At 40.7% G+C, this 8,906-nt stretch overlaps 1 non-coding gene across 1 annotated transcript; it reads right to left on the bottom strand.

Moving 5' to 3' along the window:
• LOC148547337 (small nucleolar RNA R71) lies at positions 1 to 108 on the bottom strand. Its single transcript, XR_015897392.1, has one exon. It is a non-coding gene; the product is annotated as a small nucleolar RNA R71 (small nucleolar RNA).
• Positions 109 to 8,906: the final 8,798 nt, after the last annotated feature.

Here is an 8,906-nt window from a genome sequence, read left to right as displayed (position 1 = left end):
AAGCTTAGAGCTGATGTTCAAACCTTCAGACAGAAAGAAGGTGAATCCCTCTATGAAGCTTGGGAAAGATACAAACAGTTGACCAAAAAGTGTCCTTCTGACATGCTTTCAGAATGGACCATCCTGGATATATTCTATGATGGTTTATCTGAGCTATCAAAGATGTCACTGGACACTTCTGCAGGTGGATCCATTCACCTAAAGAAAACGCCTGCAGAAGCTCAAGAACTCATTGACATGGTTGCTAATAACCAGTTCATGTACACTTCTGAAAGGAATCCTGTGAGTAATGGGACGCCTATGAAGAAGGGAGTTCTTGAAGTTGATACTCTGAATGCCATATTGGCTCAGAATAAAATATTGACTCAGCAAGTCAATATGATCTCTCAGAGTCTGCATGGAATGCAAGCTGCATCCAACAGTACTCAAGAGGCATCTTCTGAAGAAGAAGCTTATGATCCTGAGAACCCTGCAATAGCAGAGGTAAATTACTTAGGTGAACCTTATGGAAACACCTATAACTCAACATGGAGAAATCATCCAAATTTCTCATGGAAGGATCAAAAGCCCCAACAAGGCTTTAATAATGGTGGAAGAAACAGGTTTAACAATAATAAACCTTTTCCATCATCCACTCAGCAACAGACAGAGAACACTGAACAAAATGCTTCTAATTTAGCAAATCTAGTCTCTGATCTATCCAAGGCCACTGTGAGTTTCATGAATGAAACAAGGTCTTCCATTAGAAATCTGGAAGCACAAGTGGGCCAGCTGAGTAAAAGGATCACTGAAATCCCTCCTAGTACTCTCCCAAGCAATACAGAAGAGAATCCAAAAGGAGAGTGCAAGGCCATTGACATAAGCGCCATGGCCGAACCTGTAAGGGAAGGAGAGGACGTGAATTCCAAGGAGGAAGACCTCCTGGGACGTCTAGTGATCAATAAGGAGCTTCCCTCTAAGGAACCAAAAGACTCTGAGGCTCATCTAGAGACCATAGAGATTCCATTGAACCTCCTTATGCCCTTCATGAGCTCTGATGAGTATTCCTCTTCTGAAGAGAATGAGGATGTTACTGAAGAGCAAACTGCCAAGTTTCTTGGTGCAATCATGAAGCTGAATGCCAAATTATTTGGCATTGATGCTTGGGAAGTTGAACCTCCCTTGTTTATCAATGAACTAAGTGATCTGGATCAACTGACATTGCCTCAGAAGAGACAGGATCCTGGAAAGTTCATAATACCCTGTACCATAGGCACCATGATCTTTAAGGCTCTGTGTGACCTTGGTTCAGGAATAAACCTCATGCCCCTCTCTGTAATAGAGAAACTGGGAATCTATGGTGCAAGCTGCTAAAATCTCATTAGAGATGGCAGACAGCTCAAGAAAACAGGCTTATGGACAAGTAGAGGACGTGTTAGTAAAGGTTGAAGGCCTTTACATCCCTGCTGATTTCATAGTCCTGGATACTGGAAAGGAAGAGGATGAATCCATCATCCTAGGAAGACCTTTCCTGGCCACAGCAAGAGCTGTGATTGATGTTGACAGAGGTGAAATATTCCTTCAATGGAATGAGAACTCCCTTGTGTTTAAAACTCAAGGATCTCCCTCTGCAACCATGGAGAGGAAGCAGAAAAAGCTTCTCTCCAAGCAGAATCAACCAGAGCCCCCACAGTCAAACTCTAAGTTTGGTGTTGGGAGGCCACAACCAAACTCTAAGTTTGGTGTTGAACTCCCATATCCAAACTCTAAGTTTGGTGTTGGAGAGTCTCAACAAAGCTCTGCACATCTGTGAGGCTCCATGAGAGCCCACTGTCAAGCTATTGACATTAAAGAAGCGCTTGTTGGGAGGCAACCCAATGTTTATTTATCTAACTATATTTTTCTTAGTTATGTGTCTTTATAGGTTCATGATCATGAGGAGTCACAAAATAAATATAAAAATTGAAAACGGAATCAAAAACAGTAGAAGAAAAATCACACCCTGGAGAAGCATCTGTCTGGCGTTCAAACGCCAGAACAGAGCATAGTTCTGGCGCTGAACGCCCAGAATGGGAGCATCCTGGCGCTGAACGCCCAGAACAAGCATGGTTCTGGCGTTCAACGCCAGAAATGGCAGCAAAGGGGCGTTGAACGCCCAAAATGGGCACCAACCTGGCGCTGAACGCCCAGAGTTGTGTGCAAGGGCATTTTACATGCCTAAATTGGTGCAGGGATGTAAATGCCTTGACACCTCAGGATCTGTGGACCCCACAGGATCATCTCAGGATCTGTGGACCCCACAGGATCCCCACCTACCTCATCATCTCTCTTTCCATTCATGATCATCCCTTCTTTTTTTTTCCATTTACCACTCACATCCATACACCCACTACCTTCAAAAATTCAACATCTCTCTCCCACCCAATCCCACCCATATGGCCGAATACACACTCCCATCCATCTCCTCCATATCTTCTTCTTATTCTTCTATTCTTTCTTCTTTTGCTCGAGGGCGAGCAACATTCTAAGTTTGGTGTGGTAAAAGCATAGCTTTTTTGTTTTTTCCATAACCATTGATGGCACCTAAGGCCAGAGAAACCTCTAGAAAGAGGAAAGGGAAGACAAAAGCTTCCATCAAGGGTCTATAGCTCAGTGGTAGAACATTTGACTGCAAATCAAGAGATCCCTGAGATACCTCAAGGGATACATTTTCTTCCACACAATTATTGGAAGCAACTAAGGGTGGAACATCAAGAGCACTCCATCATCCTTCATGAAATCAGAGAAGATCTAAAAACACTGAAGGAGGAGCAACAAAGGCAAGGAAGAGACATAGAAGAGCTCAAGGACATCATTGATTCCTCAAGAAGGAAATGCCACCATCACTAAGGTGGATTCATTCCTTGTTCTTAATTCTTCTGCTTTTCGTTTTCTATGTTATGTGTTTATCTATGTTTGTGTCTTCATTACATGATCATTAGTAGTTAGTAACTTTGTCTTAAAGTTATAAATGTCCTATGAATCCATCACCTCTCTTAAATGAAAAATGTTTTAATTCAAAAGAACAAGAAGTACATGAGTTTCGAATTTATCCTTGAACTTAGTTTAATTATATTGATGTGGTGACAATGCTTCTTGTTTTCTGAATGTATGCTTGAAACAGTGCATATGTCTTTTGAAGCTGTTGTTTAAGAATGTTAAATATGTTGGCTCTTGAAAGAATGATGACTAGGAGACATGTTATTTGATAATCTGAAAAATCATAAAAATGATTCTTGAAGCAAGAAAAAGCAGCAAAGAACAAAGCTTGCAGAAAAAAAAAATAGGCGAAAAAAAAATAGAAAGAAAAAGAAAAAGCAAGCAGAAAAAGCCAAAGCTCTTAAAACCAAGAGGCAAGAGCAAAAAGCCAATAACCCTTAAAACCAAAAGGCAAGGGCAATTAAAAAGGATCCCAAGGCTTTGAGCATCAGTGGATAGGAGGGCCTAAAGGAATAAAATCCTGGTCTAAGCGGCTAAACCAAGCTGTCCCTAACCATGTGCTTGTGGCGTGTAGGTGTCAAGTGAAAACTTGAGACTGAGCGGTTAAAGTCAAGGTCCAAAGCAAAAAAAAAAAAGAGTGTGCTTAAGAACCCTGGACACCTCTAATTGGGGACTTTAGCAAAGCTGAGTCACAATCTGAAAAGGTTCACCCAATTATGCGTCTGTGGCATTTATGTATCCGGTGGTAATACTGGAAAACAAAATGCTTAGGGCCACGGCCAAGACTCATAAAGAAGCTGTGTTCAAGAATCATCATACTGAACTAAGAGAGTCAATAACACTATTCGAAATCTGAAGTTCCTATAGATGCCAATCATTTTGAACCTCAATGGATATTCGGTCTCTTTATCTTACCCACGCGCAGAGCAACTCAAACTCGATAAGCTCCACAAGCTAAATCAAACCTAAAACACCAAATTGGGCAAAATCTCATCACAAGGGCTCAATTTCACAAATAGAAAGGGGTAGAAAATCTGAAATAAAATTGAGGCTTACCCATGAAATTGATCCAATAGAAACATAGAGCTCGACGTGCTGGATGTGTGGCTGTAATTGGTGCGGTGATCGGAGCTCAGATGAAGAAGTTATGGTGGATGGAAGTGGGAGTTACATTTTGATCTTTACCTTCCCCTTTCCATGGATGTTGGAACGTAATGAAGAATGGAAGGGAAATGATGAGCTGAAGCTCATTTAAATAATGGGTCTGGTTGGGCCCACAGGCCCGGTTTGGGCCCGGTTCAACTGGTTCTGCCCATTCGGCCCAATCTTGGGCCAAATTCTTTGAAATTCTTATTTTAACGAGCTCTATCTTATTTTAATATTAGATTTATATTTTTAATTTTCCATATTAAAATTTAATTTATTAACTAATTATTCGCTAATTTCACGGGGTATATGATGAGCGGATAATTTATACGCTTTTTGACATTGTTTTTAGTATGTTTTTAGTAGGATCTAGTTACTTTTAGGGATGTTTTTAATAGATTTTGTGTTAAATTCATATTTCTGGACTTTACTATGAGTTTGTGTGTTTTTCTGTGATTTCAGGTATTTTCTGGCTGAAATTGAGGGACTTGAGCAGAAATCAGATTCAGAGGTTGAAAAAGGACTGCTGATGCTGTTGGATTCTGACCTCCCTGCACTCAAAGTGGATTTTCTGGAGCTACAGAACTCGAAATGGCGCGCTTCCAATTGCGTTGGAAAGTAGACATCCAGGGCTTTCCAGCAATATATAATAGTCTATACTTTGGCCAAGAATTGACGACGTAAACTGGCGTTCAACGCCAGCTTTCTACCCAAATCTGGCGTCCAGCGCCAGAAAAGGATCCAAAACCAGAGTTGAACGCCCAAACTGGCACAAAAACTGGCGTTCAACTCCACAATTGGCCTCTGCACGTGCAACACTTAAGCTCAGCCCAAACACACACCAAGTAGGCCCCAGAAGTGGATTTATACATCAAATACTTACTCATGTAAACCCTAGTAGCTAGTTTATTATAAATAGGACCTCTTACTATTGTATTAGGCATCTTTGGTCTCAGTTTTAATCCATTGTTCATCTTAGGAGACTATTGATCACGTCTTAGGGGGGCTGGCCATCTCGGCCATGCCTGGACCTTCACTTATGTATTTTCATACGGTAGAGTTTCTACACTCCATAGATTAAGGTGTGGAGCTCTGCTGTTCCTCAAAGATTAATGCAAAGTACTACTGTTTTCTATTCAATTCATCTTATTTCGCTTCTAAGATATCCATTCGCACCCAAGAACGTGATGAAGGTGATGATTATGTGTGACGCTCATCATCCTTCTCCCTTATAAACGCGTGCCTGACAAACACTTCTGTTCTACATGAAATAAGCTAGGATGAATATCTCTTAGATCTCCTAACCGGAATCTTCGTGGCGTAAGCTAGAATGATGGCGGCATTCAAGAGAATCCGGAAAGTCTAAACCTTGTCTGTGGTATTCCGAGTAGGATTCAATGACTGAATGACTGTGACGAGCTTCAAACTCGCGAGTGTTGGGCGTTAGTGACAGACGCAAAAGGAGGGTGAATCCTACTCCAGCATGATCGAGAACCGACAGATGATTGGCCGTGCTGTGACAGAGCATGTGAGCATATCTTTCACTGAGAGGAGGGGATGTAGCCACTGACAACGGTGATGCCCTTGCATACAGCCAGCCATGGAAAGGAGTAAGACTGATTGGATGAAGATAGCAGGAAAGCAGAGGTTCAGAGGAACGAAAAGCATCTCCATTCGCTTGTCTGTAATTCCTACCAATGAATTACATAAGTATCTCTATCCCTATTTTACTATATAATATTCGAAAACACCATTATCACTTTATATCTGCCTGACTGAGATTTACAAGGTGACCATAGCTTGCTTCATACCAACAATCTCCGTGGGATTCGACCCTTACTCACGTAAGGTATTACTTGGACGACCCAGTGCACTTGCTGGTTAGTTGTATCGAAGTTGTGACAACTATGAATTAAGATCAGAGCACCAAGCTTTGGAGCCATTACCAGGATTTGTTCGAGCCTGGAGATCACAATTTCGTGCACCAAGTTTTTGGCGCCATTGCCGGGGATTGTTTGAGTTTGGACAACTGACGGTTCATCTTGTTGCTCAGATTAGGTAATTTTCTTTTTATTTTATTTTCAAAAATTTTTCAAAAATATTTCAAAAATCTCTCATATGTTTTCGAAAAAAAAATATAAAAATGCTTTCAAAATTTTATTCAAGATTTTTAAGAATGAATTCTAGTGTTTCATGAAGCATGTGAAGCCTGGCTGGCTGTAAAGCCATGTCTAAAATCATTTGGACTGAGGCTTGCAATTTGTTATCAAGAGCAAATTAGTTGTTGCTCATCCACCTGCTGCTGATCCATGATCACCTGCTGAAGCTTGGCTGGCCATTGGCCATGTCTAGTGTTTTGGACTGGAGCTTTCTTTGAAAGCTTGGCTGGCTAGTGAGCCATGTCTAATTCCTGGACTGAAGCTTTAGACTAACATGGCAAGATTCCTGGAATTCATATTAAAAATTTTGGAATCCTTATTTTTTCTTTTTCATATTATTTTCGAAAAAATCCAAAAAAATTAGAAAATCATAAAAATCTTAACTCAAGTTTACGTAACTCTTTCTCCATTGTCTCGGCTATCAAATTTAGGGATTAAGACATTCGACGTTCAAGTTTCTGATTAATTCAGAGGTGTTTAGCGTACTGTGAAGTCTCACATTCTCTCTGATGTATAGTCTCTTTGATATCCCCAATAAGTAGTTTGCTCGGATGGACAAAATGAGCTTGGTCTCTTGATCCACAATTTTCTAACAGCATCACTTTTTGTCCTAAACCTCGGCAATCTATTACGAAATCGATAGCTATTCTCTTTTACCTTTAATGTAGAACCTTCGACGGTTGTAGCATTTCGAACGGCTTCTGGTGGTCTCTCTTTTCTTTCTCATGTGTCAAGCATGTAACCACATAGATTGCCACTTCATTTTTTTCACTTCTGGCTGCTCAAAAGTATCTTCTTGGATTCGTGATATGTTTTATTAAGTTCAGGGCCAATTCAAAAATCCTCTCTCGCAAGCTTCGGACAATAGTTTCTCGTCTCAACTTCCGATTTCAGCACATAACTTGCTCTTGGTATCTTCTTGATTCAACAAGCTTCAATACTCTTAGTAGCTCCTTATCGCCATTATTACGCTCCCTAAGTCCTTGACTCTACGGTCTCCATTTCGACATTAGGCATATAAATCTCTTTTTAATTCTCTTTTGTTTACCATACTTCGATATCTTTGGCAGCTCCTTATTGTCTCGTTACGCGTCCCGTATCTCATCGATACCACGTTGTAAACTGGCAATGGATTTAGTCTGACATTTCCAACCACACTCTCATCCTCCAACTTAAAACTTTAACTCATCTAACGTTTTCTCCTTTGGAATTAACGTCCAAGAATCCCTTAGAAACTTCTTGCTTAGGGCGTCTACTACAACCTCACGATGTTGTATCAACACGTGTCTTAAGTCCTCCAATAATACATCGTAGTCATTCCCTAAATGGTTCATTAGGCTTAAGTGATACAAGCATTGGCATAAAGATCAATCTTCTTTCTATGGCTCGAAGGCTTCCATTGTATCCTGGTATTTCATTCATACGGTGCACCTTATCGCATCTATTTAGTCACGAGCGATACGATCGGCGAGGATTAAGGCTCTCAATTCCCTAGTAATGTCACAAGTTTGTTTTGCATTCAAAGGTCTTGCTCTAAGAAATCAACGTTTCTCTAGTTACAACTAGGATTCATACGCAACACTAATATAGGCTCGAGTTGATTTTCAAAGAGATATTAAGCTTGAAAAACGAATGAATGGTATGAACAGTGTTCGTGAGAAATCAGAAAGAGTTTTATATACGGTCGATCAGAGTTGTATCAAAATAATAGAATGCACAAGAAGAGGAATCTAGATGCATCTCAAGAAAGGAAACCGGACCAAAAACATTTGATAGTATGGATAGGACATACTGAATTAAGTAAGTTTCAGTTGAGCTTGAGAATTACAAAGTTGTGAAGAGAGCACCCAACCTTCAGCAATTTCCAAGGCTCAAGAATCATTTGTCTATACCAAAACAAGCTCAGGCTCACCCCTGGATGGACAGATTCAAATACAAATATGTGCACGTAAGAGGGGGGCTAGAAATTTAGGGGATAAATCATTCGTTGTTTGAGGGAAAAAGGAATCCAAAACCAAATTCCATTACAGGTTACACAAGGAAAGCTAGATCGAGTCGCGAAGATTCACCGGTACTATCCCTCTCGCATACAGTCTACTACTATGGTCTTCCCTTTCTACTAACAAAATGGGTGTTCTCCACAAGGTAGCACTCGGTCGAACGGATTTTTCTTTCATTACTCCCTTCAACCAAGTCCTAGGTTTAACACTAAGCTTGTCACTTCCAATCTTACATCCTCATCCCTGTCGCAGGCTATAAATAAATGTGGTGTTTCAAAATCACATATTACAATTTAAATTTTTGGTTATCAATTTTGCAATTACCTCAATCTTGCTAATTCGATCGTCCTCCATCTTGAGTCTTTCCCTGCGGACAGTTCTTAGATACATGCCCTGGTAGACCACACTTGTAACATACGCCCAAGCCAATGCGGCACGGCCTATTCGGATGGTAACGACCACAATTCTGACATGTCAGCTCCTCCGAAGTATCCCTTGTTTATTTTCCTCTACCGTCCCCTTGGTGATCATCATCCATTCCAACCAGGTTCCGACCATGAGGAAATGATTAAGCATATCCTCTTCGCTTGAATCCTCAACCCCTTGGTACCAAATTCTGGTAGTGGTCTCTTCGGTGGAATTC

The sequence above is a fragment of the Arachis ipaensis genome, chromosome B8, assembly GCF_059453495.1.
Source record: "Arachis ipaensis isolate K30076 ecotype BB chromosome B8, ASM5945349v1, whole genome shotgun sequence".
NCBI classification, from domain to species: Eukaryota; Viridiplantae; Streptophyta; class Magnoliopsida; order Fabales; family Fabaceae; genus Arachis; species Arachis ipaensis.
This window is presented reverse-complemented; position numbering and strand designations above follow the sequence as displayed.